This window comes from Lissotriton vulgaris, chromosome 4_1 (assembly GCF_964263255.1).
Source record: "Lissotriton vulgaris chromosome 4_1, aLisVul1.2, whole genome shotgun sequence".
Lineage (NCBI taxonomy): Eukaryota > Metazoa > Chordata > Amphibia > Caudata > Salamandridae > Lissotriton > Lissotriton vulgaris.
The window spans coordinates 700,953,977-700,972,665 of NC_141691.1; the positions used below are offsets into that span (position 1 = coordinate 700,953,977).

The 18,689-nt window shown below is 44.5% G+C and overlaps 1 protein-coding gene across 1 annotated transcript in view; it reads left to right on the plus strand.

Moving 5' to 3' along the window:
- LOC147722465 (collagen alpha-1(XXI) chain-like) overlaps positions 1 to 18,689 on the plus strand; it is a 675,708-nt gene that overhangs the window by 616,827 nt on the left and 40,192 nt on the right. The gene's annotated exons all lie outside the window — the stretch shown is intronic.

The following is an 18,689-nucleotide window of genomic DNA, read 5'->3' on the forward strand; positions in this document are numbered from 1 at the left end:
CCTTATTGCTAGGTCGATCGCTTTGGTTCGGGAGGAGAGCCTACTTATATGCCGGTCATTTAATTCAGATAATTTGCTGCATTTAGGATTTCTGGCAATAGATGCATCTGCTTCTATTGTGGCTCTTAGAATTTAACACATATTTGCCTAATTTGTTTCTTGTAAATTAAGAACGCACCTGTTTTCACACCAATAAGGTCTTTGATTTAAATTTTTCTTTCTAACTTTCCACATAAGAAGGCACCTTGTTGTATTACTCTTCTTATGTTTTTTTCTAGCTAGGGTGAATGGCGAACCATCTCTATCTTTATGAATGTGATTTTTTGTGTTTTCCCTGATTTCTCAGTGTTCTGCACTACCTGCTAGGGCTAGCATGTGTCCATTTAACCCGAGATCTTTTTATACTTTTCTTATTAGCCAGAAATGTAATAAATACTTTCCTTCAGTGAGCCCCTTGCAACTGTCCTAGACTACCGATATTGCATATTACAACTGACGTTATCCTTAAATTCAAGGGCTATCAGCACTGGATTGTATTGGCATTCATCTGATATTCTTAATATGAGTGAATTGCAGTGCTTGTGAATGTAAATCCCTTTGTACATTTCCATAACCAACACCAAATATCCCCCATCTGCAGTTTCTACCCCTGGTTCAGTCTGGACAGAGTATATCTCACATCTCTATAAGGAAAATATAACTACTGAAATTAATCAACCTGCTTTTCAGACCGTGACGAACATCCTATAAAAGGTCTTTCCTATGTTACAAGATATGGTGATTGCAAAAAGAAAAATTGAAGGAGTTTCTTCATTTTTATGGCCCAACGGAATACTGGTAATAGGTATAAACAAGCATTTACAATGCAATGGTCTCGGCATTATTAAAGGTAGAGCATCTTAAATAAATGGCATTGTCATTTACATTGCCAATAGCTTTATCGCTAAATAAATGGCATTGTCATTTACAATGCCAATAGGCTAATCGCTCGCACATGCATAACCTATTGGATTTACACCCACACAGAGCCACCCACACAGAGCCACCCACACAAAGCCACCCGCACACACATACAGAGCCACCCACACACACAGAGCCCCACACACACACACAGAGCCCCACACACACACAGAGCCCCCCCACACACACAGATCCCGCACACACACAGAGCCACAAACACACACAGAGCCCCCCCACACACACATAGCCCCACACACACACACACATAGCCCCCCACACACACACAGAGCCCCCCCACACACACAGAGCCTCACACACACACACAGAGCCCCCCCCCCACACACACACACAGAGCCCCCCCCACACACACACACAGCCCCCCCCACACATACAGAGCCCCCCCACACACACACAGAGCCCCACACACACAGAGCCCCACACACACAGAGCCCCACACACACCCAGAGCCCCCCCCCACACACACACAGCACCACACACAAAGAGAGAGCCCCACACACACAGAGCCCCCCCCACACACACACAGACCCCCCCACACAATACACAGAGCCCCCCCCACACACACACAGAGCCCCCCCCCACACACACACACAGAGCCCCCCCACGCACAGACACAGAGAGCCCCCCACACAGATAGGAGTGTGAACTTAAGGAACAAGGAGACAAATATATTTAATTAATGCCACCTTAAAGCATTATTAGCGCCTTTAAACATTAAAAGTGCATTAAAACGTGTAAGTACAGATATCTGAATCTTTGTGAAATGTTGACACGATGAAGAAACAATGAACGAAAAAATACGTATTGGTGACGTTTTGCAAGTATTCAATAAAGAGCATTTGGATTGGTCCCGTCTGGGTGGAGCACACAGAGTCCCCCCACACACACATAGCCCCACACACACACACACACATAGCCCCACACACACACACAGAGCCCCCGCACACACACACAGAGCCTCACACACACACACAGAGCCCCCCACACACACATGGAGCCCCACACACACACACACACAGCCCCCCACACATACAGAGCCCCCCCCCACACACACAGAGCCCCACACACACAGAGCCCCACACACACAGAGAGCCCCCCCCCACAAACACAGCACCACACACACAGAGAGAGCCCCACACACACAGAGCCCCCCCACACACACACAGCCCCCCCACACACACACACGGAGCCCCCCCACACACACACAGAGCCTCCCCCCCACACACACACAGAGCCCTCCCACACACACGCAGAGCCCCTCCACACACAGACACAGAGAACCCCACACACAGACACAGAGAGCCCCACACACAGACAGGAGTGTGAACTTAAGGAACAAGGAGACAAATATATTTAATGAATGCCACCTTAAAGCATTATTAGCGCCTTTAAACATTAAAAGTGCATTAAAACGTGTACGTACAGATATCTGAATCTTTGTTAAATGTTGACTACGATGAAGAAACAATGAACGAAAAAATACGTATTGGTGACGTTTTGCAAGTATTCAATAAAGAGCATTTGGATTGGTCCCGTCTGGGTGGAACACACGCTGCCTCTTCAGTGTGCTGCCTGTAGTAGTGTATTCATCCCGTAGGCAGGTGTAGGTCGGCACTTGGTGGAGGCGTGGAACTGGGGCTGTTGTCTGAGGAAGTGTAAGTGGGGGAGCGGTTGTTCCAGACAATGCTCTCCACCAGTGATGCCAAAGGGTGTGAAGGATGGGGGTGGTTGGGGAGCGTAGGGACAGCTCAGGATCGGGGCCGGAGTGATGCCAAAGGGTGTGAAGGATGGGGGTGGGCGGGGAGCGTAGGGACGGTTCAGGATCAGGGCCGGAGTGATGCCAAAGGGTGTGAAGGATGGGGGTGGGCGGGGAGCGTAGGTACAGCCCAGGATCGGGCCGGAGTGATGCCAAAGGGTGTGAAGGATGGGGGTGGGCGGGGAGCGTAGGGACAGCTCAGGATCGGGGCCGGAGTGATGCCAAAGGGTGTGAAGGATGGGGGTGGGCAGAGAGCGTAGGTACAGCTCAGGATCGGGGTCAGAGTGATGCCAAAGGGTGTGAGGATGGGGGTGGGCGGGGAGCGTAGGGACAGCTCAGGATCGGGCCGGAATGATGCCAAGGGGTGTGAAGGATGGGGTGGGCGGGGAGCGTAGGGACAGCTCAGGATCGGGGCCGGAGTGATGCCAAAGGGTGTGAAGGATGGGGGTGGGCAGGGAGCGTAGGTACAGCTCAGGATCGGGGCCGGAGTGATGCCAAAGGGTGTGAAGGATGGGTGTGAAGGATGGGGGTGGGCGGGGAGGGTAGGGACAGCTCAGGATCGGGGACAGAGTGATGCCAAAGGGTGTGAAGGATGGGGGTGGGCGGGGAGCGTAGGGACAGCTCAGGATCGGGGCCGGAGTGATGCCAAAGGGTGTGAAGGATGGGGTGGGCGGGGAGAAGTGCACAAATGCAATACCCCTGTACACATTTTTTTTAAATCTGGTACAAACAGTGGGAAAAGAGTTATTGGAACTGGGTTGGGGAAAAATAGCTCCTCGGCCAGGCAATGCACACCCTACACCTATACCCTGCCTATCAGCGCTCTGAAGTGCTGTGAAGCAATTGAATTGTGGATTGTACGCTACACGAATACACATAAACATGGACGGGCTACACCGGTATCCCCTCAGTATACTAAAATTAAACTCAGAGTTACTGGGGCCTGAGTCACAAAGTTGGACACCTGAATACCAAGATTGGATTCACCAAGCATTTCCTGTGACTAGACATGTCTTACTCCCGCCTTGGGAGTGACTTACTCCTATCTGCAGGAGTAAAACATGCCCCCTGATTCACAGGGCTTTTTTCAGCGAGAAAGCATGTTACCCCCTGAAAATGTACGTGTTCCTACACCTAAGCCTGGAGAAGGACACAACTACCTACTCAGCGAAAATTCTTTGCAAAATGGATGTTTCCTCTGAGGAGCTTACTCTTTCCGCGGTCCGTAAATGAGAGATAGCCCTGCTGCCTAAATCGCCAATTTGCCCCACCAGTACAGGTCCGTTTCTCCGGTTAGACCTACACAGAGCCTCAACCACCTCAAATACCCAAGCAAAGGGCAAGCACTAGCCATTGCAATAAATACTTATTTTCGAATCTCGGGACCTCAATCCTAATCCCGGCATCTCCAATTCACAATGGTGTGTGATCCTGGGCAAATCACTGTATTTCCCTATAAAACGGTTGTTGTCTTATCATCTGGCCATCCCGAAGCGCTTAGAAACAGGCCACTTCCCAGTAATAAGCGTCCCCTGAACACAGACCAGCCTCAGACGGGCTCTCTCCCGGCTCCGGCCCGCTAACACTGCTCATCATTCCACTTAAACGAGCGTGCTGTGCTTCCAGGAGGCCCGCGTGCTCCCTGGCGTGGACGGAGCGGCTGCTTCCTTCCCACTCATAGAATATAGATGACATCCCACTTGTGAGAACGTCTTTCCGCTGGACCGGCGTGCCCCTTGCTTTGGAAGTAATCCCTGTGATAAGAACCTTCTGCTCTGGCTTTTATCTTGTCCCAGGGGTGGGGGGACTTTCTGCAAAAGGAGCCCGTCTGACTCTTGGTGAGAAAGGCGCAATTCAAATGCTTGTCTTTCTTTTGGCGTGCAGACCCCCCTGCCCCTCCCCCCTTCACGTTACACCAAAACTGCCCCCATCTCGGCGCATTCACAGCGACCTTGTCGGAGTCTTATTTTCATGTCTCATTCATTTTTGTGCTTGGAGAATTAAATCTGTGCGTGGGATGGCAAGGGGGGCTCTGACACCTTCGGGTAAAGTTCACACTATATAAAATCGCATCAAATAAAACAAAGAATAAAAATAAACAAGACCCAGCAAGAAGTCAGCCGTTCTGGCTGTTGCAGTTCAATAAATGAAGTCCGTAGTGGATACTTTCCAACTTCTCCTTAAAAAGCCTCTTACCCAAGTAGGTTTGCTTCTAGCATGCCATTCAGTAACTCTGAGTGCTTGTAGTCCTCCAACCACCAAACGCTGCTCTTTCGGCACCTCTTCCGTCATCGGTGCCGTAGACTCGCACAGTCAGCGGGGGTAAGGGCGGGGCATTTTCGCGACCTTAAGCCGGCCGCCATATATTCTAATCGAGAAGCGCTCTACTTCAAAAATGCCACATGTGTCTTCTCGTTACTTTATTGGTAGACTGCAGAGTTACACACACGCGTCTGGAAGTACGAGTTAAGGAACGCGGCGGCTGGCGAAAACATCAGAGGTGAGTAGGGGGTGGGGTGAAGTGTACAAGTTTGTGACCCGGGCGCTGCGGAGGCAGTGTCAGAGGCACAGACCAACGCCAAACCCAGCACCCGAGAACCTCTGTTTGTTTAGCTCTGCTGAGACTGTGAATGCGGGTAACGAGGGAAACATACGAGCAGCCGATTTGAATGCTGCTTTTTAAAAATAACGCGCACCACTTTCCTCGGCCAGTAACACTTTTTGGAGAATCCCTGGAAAGGAAAAAGGAACAAGCGCCCCACACCGCAGCACTTAAGGAGGCAGCAGCACCAGCCGGGCCAACCACCTTTCTCCGAGGCCAAGAAGAAATGCCTCGAAGAAAGCACCGCCATTTTCACGATTCAGGGGCGTGTTATTGGCGTTCTGAGTGATGGGTGACGTCAGAGTCGAAAGAACGCAAAAAAACATGCCCCCGAATCCGAAAGAGACGGGGCTTTATTGGAGTGACGCCCCTCTCCGACAATGGCTGGCCTCCATTTAGGAAGCCTGCCAATGGAGGAGATTGGAGGAGAGCGGCGTGTTCCAAGCCCCCTAACTCCAAAACATAAAATCTTCAGGACTCCGCCCACTGCTTCGCAGTGCGACGGTCCCTCGACCTGAAAGGACCCTGAGACATGGGGTGAATTCTTAACTCCTCATTTTAAGTACTGCTTTTTAACTGGTCAAGTTCCAAATTCCTGGAAAGGTAGCATCATAATTCCTCCACATAAGTAAGGCTCACGTTCCCTATCTGTCAATTTATGTCAAATTGCTCTACATGGTGCAGCAAGAAAAATCTCTGCGGGTTGCATCTCAGAACGACTGCAGGATTAGGTTTGTGCCAAAAGGATAATTGCATGGGAACAAGCAGGATTTAAACATACCATTACAAACAATATTGCGATTGCACAAATTCTAATTGACAAGTATGTAGTTGGAAAGTCACAAGTTCTGTATACTGGATTTATAGACTTTTCCACAGCCTTCAATAAAGTAGACAGGACTACTCTTGGGAAAAAACTTCTGGGGCTGGGAGTTCCACCAAATTTACTGAGAGTGATAATAGCACTCCACTCCTCAACATGGTGTAGAGTGCTGATGTGCAGGAGAAAAAGGCTCAACCCCAGTGGTAATTTGTAAAAAGAGAAGTGCTGGTCCTTTTGTCAGAAGACAGCTTCAACCAGCCTCCTGTATCCTGTTAGAACCAACAAACCCTACAAGTGGTGTGGGGATGTGGCTTAATGGCCAGAGTTCCTGGCCTCGGAGCTGGGGAACTAGGTTTGAGGCTCAAAATCCTGTGATTCAGGGCAAATCACTTAATCTCTCTATGCTCATCAAAAATGAATGCATCCTTAACTGGTGCTCAAGCATCGTTGTTGATGATTAAATGCCTGTGCTTAGCACTAGAAACCATTGGCTCAAATTAAGCATTGCTCACCCCTAAAATCTGTACTGGGAATGGATGAAAACAGGGATGTTTCCTGGCTCCTTTTCTCTTCTCCGTTTACTTACATGATCTACCAGCCCAATTCTTGGATATAAAAACCTTCCCCCACACTGTGCTGCCTATTATCTTCATGTACTGATGTACATTGACAGTGTGGTTTTATTTGATTTAAACCCACTTGGATTGCAACGAAATTTGAGTAATTTGAATAGCTATGGTAAGCAGAATTTCCTAAATATGATTATATCTAAAACAAAAGTTCTTGTTTTTAAGGGTAGAAAATCATGTTGTCCCTATTCCTGGAAGTTCGGAGGAAACAATGTTGAAATAGTAAAAGCATACACCTACCTTGGAAGGGGGTTTTCCCAAAATTTGATAAGTAAATTGTACCTTCTCATTTAGGTAGTAAGGCTCTAGCACAGGTTAGTTTTAAACAAATGTTATATAGCCTCCAGCAGGAGACAGTTTAATTTTTGTTTTGAGAAATTTTAAAAGTCAACTTTCCTCCTATGCTCACTTATGCATTAGAACATATCCCTATTGAGACATTGTCTTCTCTACATCAGTACGAAGGGAAGACCCAGTGTAAAATCATAACTGTTAGCTATGCAATTCCAATGCAGGCATTACATCTAAAATTTGCATTAATCAGTTAGTCACATTTGCTTTAGCATTGTACGTTGGGCCTACCGTTTGTTACATGTTACATGTTTCGGAAGGTACACTCACAGATCTGTTAAAACAAGAGTATTTTGTAACTTCTAGATCGAATTCCACATTTACTAGAAATTTTAGGTTTGTCCTGGAAAATGTAATTTTAAGTTAGAATACCTTCATTCATGGCCTCCAGGGCAACTTAAGCATTTTTTCTTTTTTTTAAAAACGCTGTCCAAATATTTGGTTTTATGGAGGTTAGTAACTATTGTAAGTCATTGAAGTTATTTTCCTCTTTACCAAATAAGATTGACTTTATGTGTCCCAACAGTATCTTTCCTTTTCATGTGATCATTGAGCTAGGCGGTCAGCTTAGCACTCAGGTTAGGGATACTACCTCTGAAAGCTTATACAAGCCACAGGACTTCATCAAAAGATGAGACTGGTCTCTGTAACCTGTGTAAAGGTGGGATCCAAGACATAAACCTATTTTTTTTATTCATTTATTCGTCGATTGCACAGCTTCGCATTCACTATTTACTTTCTTTATATTTTAAATGTAATGTAACAAACTGGGACGTTTTGACTAATCAACATCTTTTTTTCCACTAGAAGAGTGTGTCTGTTATAATGTTTTAAATTTTGTAACTCATTTCTGAAACTTTTTGGACTGTATCGATGAGGTCTTAATCAAATGAACGAATAAATGACCATAACCATCATCAGAGACATGTTGGTATTGTCAACAAATCTACAGATTAGCAATTCTGACAATAGAGGAAAACTTGTCAAACTTGGGTTGCAAGATGAAAAATGTGATCACATAAATTGAAAATTGATAACCCCTACCTATGCCACCGAGGTGTTCTGGCGTTTGTGTTAAGTAAATCAAAGGTGAGAACTTGTTAGCAAGAAGTGAAAGTTGACCTCATAGTCAGATTTCCAGCCACATTCATTCTTATCAATATGAACGCAATCATTTGCATTTGAGATTTTTATTTTACCGATTCTGAACACGAAAAGCGCATCTTCTATTCTCAACTATGTATTACATTCCAGAAAGGTGATTCTGGCGACACAGGAGAAACAGGAGCAGAGGGGAAAAAGGGAGAAACTGGCTTCATCGGCCCTCCAGGGCCGCGCGGTTTTGTAGGAGGAGAAGGACCGCAAGGAAGACCGGGACTGCCGGGATTCCCAGGAAAGCCTGTATGTATTATTGAATTTAACTAACAGTTTACTGTGAAATGTAAGCATGCTTTGTCAACAATTCTAGAAGACAGTCAGTTTTTATTAGCTGCTGATTACTAGGGATCCATACCCCAACCTGCACGGGGATGTCGGGGGTCCATAGGACCTTGGTGGTGCACTGTAGGTGCGCCTCCTGACAGCTTCTTTGCCTCTGTGCCTGCATCTGTAATACGGCGCAGGAGCAGAGGCAAAGGGATTCCCTCATTTGCAAGGAGCCACACCCCCATACAAATGAGCTAACGCCCTCTGATGATAGCTCTGACACTTTATGTGCGCCTGCACTATCAGTATTACAGTAGAGGACATCCAAGCGTCTTCGGCCCCTTCTGTGATACCAAAGTGCCCCTTGGGGCAAACAAAGCAGGTGCAAATGCCCATTGCGCTCCCGGGGCACTCCCGTAATACGGCCTCTGATTCCACAAATTAGTGATCCTGATTCACATATTCGATATAATATCGTTTTTGGGAGTGTAGATTGCACATACTGGTATAATTTTTATTAGTGCTATTTATGAGTGTAATATTAACTCTGCAGTAATGTAATTGTTTGTTGTAGCTGTGCAAACCTGTTGTCTTGTCTCTGTCTTGTGTAAGACAGATCTCTCTGGTCCTCAGGGTTTTCTTACCACATTTAAAAGACAATGAAGGGGAGTGAAGTTCACGTCCGCGCAAACGATTCAACTACAATGTTTCAAGTGAACATGAAGGGTGGAGTCGGCTCCATGCAGCTGGGCAGAGATACAACAGAATTGTGGGGCTGGATGATAGACTGTGGAACTAGTCTGCAGCTTTTCTGGCCAAGGATGACAATAGAACTGACTTTCTAAGCAGTCTGTTATTTTCCCCTCATGGCTGAAAGTTGACACAGGAGATTTTTACATTAGTGGGGAACTTCAAGCGTATACGTTTTTGGCCCAAAGGCAAGCATCTCGTCATGCTTGTCAACCCATTCTACTTCTGAAGAGGACGAGTGACTCTCATTGCCATGTTCTGGGCTAGATGTCTTTGGCACCCAGATCTATGACAAATCATTTGCATTCCTCCTCATCCTCCCATTAAGCCCCCATCCCAGCCATCTGGAGCCGTCTTCTCTCAGGGAATACCACTTCACCCAACTCGGACCTGAAATGATCAGGTCCGGAAACATGTGACCCAGATTTACCAGGTGAGGATTGTACATCCAGGACCAGCAAAGCACTGCTGTCTTAATGCATGGGCAAGCTGGTCAGTTGCCCAAGGCCCCCACGAGCATAGGGGCCCCATGCAGACCAGAATTTAACACAAATTTTCTGTTAAACATTTTTAGTCCTGTTTGTGGTTGTGTAGACAGGGCCCAGTGCACTGCTTTGTCCGGGGGCCTATAATGCTGTTAAGACAGCCCTGCAGCAAAGCTGTGGTGAAGAGAGGGGCAAGGGCTGCAGACAGAGGTAAAGCACGGACCCTTTTTGCCTTTCCCTCTTTCGCAATGAGTGCCACTCATTTTCTACACTATCAAGGGCACACTTACAGCCAAATGAAAAATATGTGCTGTTTCTAAAGAATCTTCAGCAATGTCAGTTACAGTGATGTGGTGAGCATCGCACAATTTTGCTTTGTAGAGTAACCATCCTTTCAACATAGAACGAAGCTACAGAGTACTTAAAGTTTTAAAATAAAGACAGATGAGCGACTGGGGTGCCAGTCACAAGCTAATTTTCCATGTCCCAGGGCCGAGAGGGTTGCCATCATGCAGTTTCCATAGGAAACAATGTGCCCCCTAGCCAGCTAACATCACATCAACCCATGCCTGCAGACAGTAATTAATTTGAGCCGGTGTTTATAGGTGGCTCACACTGGCACTCATTTTGGGGGACCAGCAATTATTCTTTCTCATCAGATTTTGACTCTGAGCAAGAGGGGGAAAACCACCCAAGATAGAAAGAAGAGAAATATGGAATAAGAACCTAACAAAGGGAGAAAGCAAAAACCTGAAAAGTGAGAAAAAAGAGCAGGGAGAGTCTGGTGGTGAAATAAATGAGACATGAGGAGGAATCAAACTATGGAGGATTGGTATTTGTGTCGCCATCATTCTGTAGCAATGGCTGTGGGCTTCTGAGCAAAATGTTTGGCCTGGCACCTATCTTTAAAAAATAAATAGGAGCCTGGTGCCCTCAGCATTGTCAGTGCTGCTGTAGCATGGCGGTTCGCTTAGACATTGAATCTACGGAGAGTCAATGATGGAGGGTGTTCTACAGCTTGAAGGTGGCCCTACCATTCTTTAGAGAGCAAAACACTGTGGCACCCCCTCTAGAGTCAGGTTAGCCCCTTGCTGAAGTCTAAGTGACCTTGTAAAAAGTTCAGTGAGCCTTTCAGCCTGCTGCAGTCTGGCCTGAGTACTAACGGGCCAATCAAATTCTATTTAGGCATGTTGCCCTTTTCCACCTAAAATAAGCACTACCTTACCAAGCAGCCGATGTCCTCATGAACTGCATTACAGCGCTCAGGGTTCCGAGGGGTGTACATTTTATTCCTGTTCCAAACTCCTCTGATATTGTTGTCTCTTCATCATACGGATACACTTTAGATCTAAGAGAACAAGAGAAGTGTTCTCCCATCCTTTTCTGACAATGCCTATGTAGAGCAGTTTTTCATTTCGAACATTAGATTTACTAACTTTTTATCTGTAAAAGCTATACAGGAATGTGTTGTTACAAATGTCAAGTTCGGCGAAAAGGGATGAGTTTGCCTTCAAATGATGGCCCAGGGTTAGGAATGAGACAGACTTTATTTAATAAAAACCTGTTTTTTTTAGAATCTTCCTCAGGTTACACAAATTTTCATCAACACCTTGGAGGGTAAACTAATGCTTGTTCTAGCAACGTTTTTTCCTGTAGTACCAACAAATACACAATGTTCTGCTTGAGTGTACAAAAATGGTAATTGATGGAACGTGGGAGGCGCTTCATCTGTATTTGTTTTTTTTCCATTTAGGGAAAATCATTAACAGAAGACCACATTATAAAGCTGTGCACCAACATTCTGCAGAGTAAGTGCACTCATATGCACGTTATTGAACACCTCTCTTTTCCTGGATCACTTATCTCTGTTATTTTCAACATGCCTCTTTACTTGTTCTTCTTTATTATTCTCTTTCAAGGTCAAGACTGTTTTGCATATGGCTTGGTCCAAACTGGGTTGGGGTGGTGAGCCAAAAACAATGGATTTAGGCTCAAATCTCTGTACTGGGGGTGAGTGTTTGACATTGTTCAGCATTCAGTCCATCAATTGTTCTTTTTGTATTTGTCACCCCAAGTGCCATGGGGATGCCCAGACGTGTATTCCATGCTTGCCATGCCACTAGATTCAAGCTATCCTGACTGATGAGGGGTGATATCCCGAAACCTGTCCCAGAATGCTTGTTTCTGGTCCAGGAAGCACCTGGCTTAGCAGTTCAGGATGGACTGTTCCCATGGGGAGAAGGGTCAAGACTGATTTGCATATGGCTAGGTCCAAACTTGGGTAGTGTGGTGAGCAAAAACAATGGAGTTAGTCCCAGATCTCTGTACTGGGGGTGAATGTTTGACATTATTCAGCTTTCCATTCATTAAATGTTCTTTTCCCATTGTACAGACAGCCCTGGTCATTGTTTAACGATTGGAGATACAGTTGGAGTTTGTTTCAGAGATCAGTCACCTGCAGGCTGCAAGACTGACCTTGGCATCTCTGAATTTTGGATTCTTAGTCTCTGTAACAAGGGAGCTCTCAGAGAGCCTTACACTAAAGCAGAGTCAGACTTTCGAGACTACAATCAGGAAGACTGGATTGATATATTTTCTTGCTGTTTGAGCTGTTCATATTGGCATGAACTGAGGTTATCCTATTGGGAGGCTGAAGTGCCAAATTGTGTAAGATGTGCTCACTGTCGCCTAAGAGAAGACTTTTCGAATTGTCTTAGAACTGTTCACTGTCACCAAGTTCAGGCTTTTCTGTTTCTGTGTTGTGCCTGGACAGCTGGCTTGCTTAGCTTTGGATTCTGTACATCATGGGACTCGTGTGTCGCTAAAGGTATTGAGGTAGGGCAACTGAGGGACACTTTTACTTACAGCACAAGCAACCTCAAGAGACCGTGGCAAGGGACAAAATAGCCAATTGCAGCTCCCGGCAGCTGGATCAAAGTGGTCTTCTCACAGTATTAACCTGCAAATATACCATAGCAAAGAAACTTTGCTGTATTTTTTTTATGTTGCCACCAGCTTGAGGGGTATTTGTAGACACACGGGCCATTTCAGAAATGCACTGCTGATTCTCTCTTATGATGTATTGTATTGTAGCATTTCTATTGCGCTTTCCAACCTCTTGTCAAAGTCACAAAACCATCCTGGTATCTCCCAAATAGTACAGAGTACTTTTATAGTTGAGTGCCTTTCATTTATATTGAACTTTAACCATACACTTATACATTTATTTATTACATAAATGGTGCCCAATTGGAAAGTTGTTGACCCATTTAACAAGTCCTCGAAAGGAGGAAGAGCATTCTCCTCATCCATCCCCCACATTTGGAACAACTTGCCGGAGAATATACGCAAGGAACACGCCCTTCTCCCGTTCAGGAAGAAATTAAAAACAGTGCTTTTTGCGGAGGCCTGGGGCGGAATCTGAACTCCCACTTGTGAAGGTTGGATGCCTCTGACAGCGCTTAGAGACCTGCTGGTGATAAGGCGCTTAATAAATAACAATTAACAATAACAATACCAATAACCCACACCACACCTGGGTTGTGTTTTTTCACATTGATCTATGGTTATGAAATTAGCGTAATAAGTAGCACAATAGATTTAGAGTCAGACTTATCAAGCAGTTGCATCGCCCTTGCGCCACGCGATGGGGTGTCATGGTGACACAACTGCTAAATAAGATTTATCAAGCCATGCAAGGCCACCTTGTGTGGCTTGAAAAATCTAAATTAACACAACGCAGCGCAAATCGTTGTGTTGCATTTACTGTGGTCCACAGAGGCATTCAATGGGTGGAGCGTGGGTGTTCGTACGGTTGTATGATACAACCATGCATGCCTAAACCATGCATGTTTCAACAACGCGGTCTGAACTACAACCACGTCTTTATCATGCATGCCTTTACTTCGAATTCTGTTGTAAAGGCATGATTGCTAAAGGGAATGAATGCAAATTGCATATCCCACCCACCTGCCCTGCGCCCTAACACCTGATACCCCAGCCCTGTAATCCACCATGCCCCAGCCATTAAAACTACAATGACCCCTCAAACTAAGCACTAAAACTTGTTCCCTGACCCAAAAACAACCCTGAATACCCCCACCCTGAGCCCTAAAACCCTGCCCCCACTAAAAAACTAACCTGTCCAGCCAGCCCTGAACCCTAAAATCCGGCACAAAAACTACCCCACCCTAACTAACTGCCCTGAGTCCTAAAACTGACCCACCCTTAAAACTACTCCACCGTGAGCACTAAAGCCAACACCGTCTTGCACTTAAAACTACCCCTTTCCCTCCCCTCACCCTGAAGCCTAAATCCCTGCCGCCTGCCAAAACTAAATTCTGCAGCACACATGGAAAGAGGAAAATGGCTCTGAGGATGGTTTTTGTGCAAAAAGGCGCCCTTGCTGCACAAAAACAATCCTGTCTGCAACTCAGGCACCCTTGAACCTTGGCACAAAGGTGCCTGCATTGGTGCTAGAAGCAGTTTGTGTGCCAGCGCAAGGAAAGGACAGAAATGCGCTGTATAACGTTAACTACTGCTCATTCCTGCTCTTTCCCTTTCATGCAGCGCAGCACAGCAAGGTGACTTGCTGTGCTGCACTGTGCTGCGTAAATGATTAATAAGCCTGGCTCTACGAATTTTTCCCTTCATCAAGATGGGCGGCAATTGGTGGGTATGAACATTACAAAATTCATACAAACATAAGACTGATAGACTAGGTTGAAAGAATGGAGTCGGAATACATCTATCATGTTTATTTTTGCAGACCAGCTGCCTTCCTTTCTTCAGAACCTCAAGGCCGGCTGCCCGTCATGTGAAGGAAAACAAGGCTTGCCTGGCACTCCAGGTGACAGAGGACTGCCAGGTGACAGAGGCCTGCCAGGTTACCCAGGAAGACCAGGGAGGCAGGGGTATCCTGGCCTACAGGGGATTCAGGGAGCACAGGGGCTCATAGGTAAGGTCATATTTGCATTATGTTTTTAATTTAGGAATTTGTGTGGCACAGCGTGTCTCATTCCTGCCTACTCAGATACCTTTGAATGAGTTGAAACAAAGAAAGTCAAGGAGTGGTGAACAGTCTGAGGGCCCTTTTGAGCCAGGAGTCAATTCCATTTGCAGAACATGACAAAGACAATGTCCACATTTAATTCCGATTTACTGAAACAATGTTTGTACATTACCAAAACATTTTAGACTTTTTGAGGAAATTGCATGAAAACAATAGAGGTTCGTTCTGAATACATTTTTTTGAGTTCATTACCTGATTAAATCACTTTTTAATGTTCAAAAATTATGTCTTGTTTTATTTTTTTATTTCAAAGAAAAAGTAGAAATACTGATATCCTTTGAGTACCTTCATTTTTTTTAAAGTTTATTAAGAGATAACAGAAGAATCAACAGAAAACAGCATATATAAGAAGGTACTGTACAGCAAGAGTATAATCTTCATCAAATAATAATTTATAAAAAGTGAAAATGAAATAAGGGGTAGGGGATCAGAGAGGGAGAAAAAACAAGGGAGAGGAAGTACAATATAATATTATAACACTAAAAGTAGGCATAAATACCTGGAATTAATCTCTATAAGCATAAATAGACATTTAAAATAGTAATAATTAAAATTTAATAAGACGTACAACAAAAGGAGCAACAGTGGAAATATATGTGGCTGAAAGAAAAAAAACAACAAGTGAATCACTGAGGTTTCCGGACTTCATCAGAAGAGTTAACCAAAATAGCACTAGGTGAGGCAATGCAAGTTAAGTATGTGGATAAAGGGAGTAAGAGAAAATCTCTTTTAATGGACAGAGATATGGGAGTAATGTAGTTAGTATCAAGTCTGTGATGGAAACAAACAGCATTCCACCACGCTCTGAAAGTGACTTTGTCAGCCTGCTTCCAACTGGAAGTTATTAAGTGGAGGGCTATTGCTGCTAATAAATTGACTAGTTTGGAGTCGGATGTTGAAAGAGACCAAAAAGGTGAGAGATAGCCTAAGAAAATGTTAGTTGGAGAAAAAGAGGTTTGGATTTAAAAAAATAATTATTAATTTGAGACAAAACTAATTGCCAAACATAAGAAATGGATGGACATTCAAAAAGCATGTGTTTTAAATCAGCATATATGCAGGGACAGGACCAGCAAGTAGAAGAAGAGTTTGTAGAAAAAGAAGCTAATTTTGCGGGGGTGAATAAAAGGCATTGGTAAATAAAATAAAGGGTTTGAGAAGTGTCAGCAGCTCTAGAAGTTTTATGGATTTTGAGCCATAGCTTATCCCAAAAGGGGATGGGCCAACATTCTGCTAAGAGTCCTTTTCCCAGGACAATTTAGCCTTCCTTTTGCCTCTATCAGAGGAAAGAAATAAGCACTTATATGAAGACGAAGCTGAGGAGGAAACAGATAATAAAGGAAAGAGAATGGAACATCTGGAGGAAGGAGTGGGAGTAGACAGCAATGAATGAAGATATTTGGAAAGAGCAGGATATAGTAGATCATATTTAGTTTTACATGAAGATGGTAAGGAAAGTTTTGATTGAAGATCTGAAAAGGATAAAGGAACATCATTGAGTAATAGTTGAGAAATCTAGAGCAGTCCCTTAAGTCTCCAGGTTTTCCAGTAAAAGGTACGATTTTAATGCAAAGTAAGGTGTTATGTCAAATGGGTTTTTGATCTAACATAGAAGAAGAAAGATATGAGGAAGGTAAAAGAGGGACGAGGATTTTACGTGTATGAGAAATGACAGAAGGCCGAAAAGAAGAAATGTTGTTGGTAAAAGCAAGAGATTCTTTGAAATCAAAATGGAATATAAAATATTTTTCTATAGTCATCCAGATAGAAGGATGTATACACTGAACAAGAGAGAGCCAGTGGGAAAATTGCTTTAAAGAGAAAGCATAATGATATGATTTGAAATCAGGAAATTTAAGGCCTCCAGAAATCTTGTCGGCTTTCAGAGCGGACAAGGATATTCGGGGAGACCTGTTTTCCAAAGAAATTTTGTTAAAAGAGGGTACATTTTCTTAACCACTTGGCTGCTAAGGCTTAGAAAGCTTTCCAATGAGATTTCCATTGAAATGAATGGGCGGTGCATGACGAGTTACCCTTGTCATTAGCAGCCAAGAGGCTAAAGTAAATTCCAGGGATGTGTACAGGGATCATAGAGAGTATATACAGAATCAAAGGAGAAAGCATCATATTGATGGAATCTAATCGTCCCCACCAAGACTGAAAAAGCGGGTGCCAACGATCAATAGAGTCCGCTAGAGTTTTAATAATAAGGTCAAAATTCTGCTTTAGTGTTTCTGGAATGCTTGAAGAAAACCATAAGCCTAGATATTTTATCTTAGAGGTTTGCCAAGAAAAGCCAGTAGATATGAAATCTTGCTTAAGGCAAAGAATATTTAGGGGAAGAACCTCACATGTGTCCGAATTAAGGCGATAACCAGATACTTGAGAGAACGTATCAACTTGATGTAGAAAGGAGGGGATGGAGGTAGATGGATTTGAACAATATAGAAGAATGCCATCCGCATAAACGGACATTTTGACATGAGAGGTATCAAGGTGGAAACCAGTAATCTTGGCGCCTATCCTTATTTTGGTTAAAAAGGGCTCTAATGCTCTTATAAATAAAAGAGGAGAAAGGGGGCAGCCTTGACGAACTCTCCTGAAGAGTGGAAAATAATCCGAAGATTTGCCATTTACAAAAATAGAAGCCCAGGGCCTGAGTATAATAATGAAATAAGAGTTGTCAATTTAGGAGGAAATCCTATCCATTTTAGTGCCTGAAACATGAAATCCCATCCAATCCTATCAAACGCGTTTTCTGCGTCTAATGCTATACCTGCAATGGGGTAGTCAAGGGAGGAGGCTCTACTAAAAATGTAAAAAAGCCTCTGCAGTTATCAGATGATAAACGGCCTCTTACAAATCCAGATTGTTCAGGGCCAATGAGAGTAGGTAAGATAGGATCAATACGTAGAGCAAGAATTTTTGCAAAAATCTTATAATCAAGAATGCATGAGAGGGAGAGATGAAGGCACTTTAGACAATGTGGTCAGCAAAACACTCCGAATACTCTTCTCACTCCCTCCGTACACCTCCCCAGCACAGCTAAGGCTGGAGTTCGGTTTACAGAAGCACCAAATTGCACGTAAGGGCGCATATGCAAAATGCTGGCATAAAGTAAAGAACACTGTAACAGACTCCCTGAACGCCCACCTTCGGAAAGAGCTGGAGACAAACAAGGGATCCCCTGCAACGGTCTACCTCCAAGCAGCTATAAAATCCCTTACATTAAAAGACCTTTGGGACTCGAGCTGCTCACATAAGTGCTTCAAGCGCCTGGTCAACAAGTCAGTGAAAATTCTTTCCATGGAAGAAGACAAAGCAGCATTAACCAGAAGATCACATGGGTGGTTCGTAATCCAAGGCTACACTAGTGCCTTACCTCAGCCATACCTCAGTACCAGCTTTTCAAGGAAGGTGAAGGAAGAATTCCTGGGGCTGAGGATGGGGGTAATCCCGTCAAAAGCACATCTTCCCCCATGGAAACGCCTGGAATCTAATTCCAACTGCAGGCTTTGCGATAATCCAAAGGAGGACGTTTTGCACTTGTTATGTAGCTGTAAAGCTCTAGACAGTGCCCGAAGGGGCCAACTAACACAGCTCTGGAATCAAAATGGTGTGCGAACTCGCAGACAAGCCCTGTTGATCAGCTTTAAGGGAGAAGATATCCAATTAGCCTGCAGACTAGTGTGCTTCATGAAAACAGTTAACACGATCCAAAATCTAGAGGCGAGCGATTGAACTTGACTCAAAAAGACCCGCTTTTGCACTTTATGAAAACTCTCTTCTGACTAACAAAGACTCAGTAAATGTTGAACG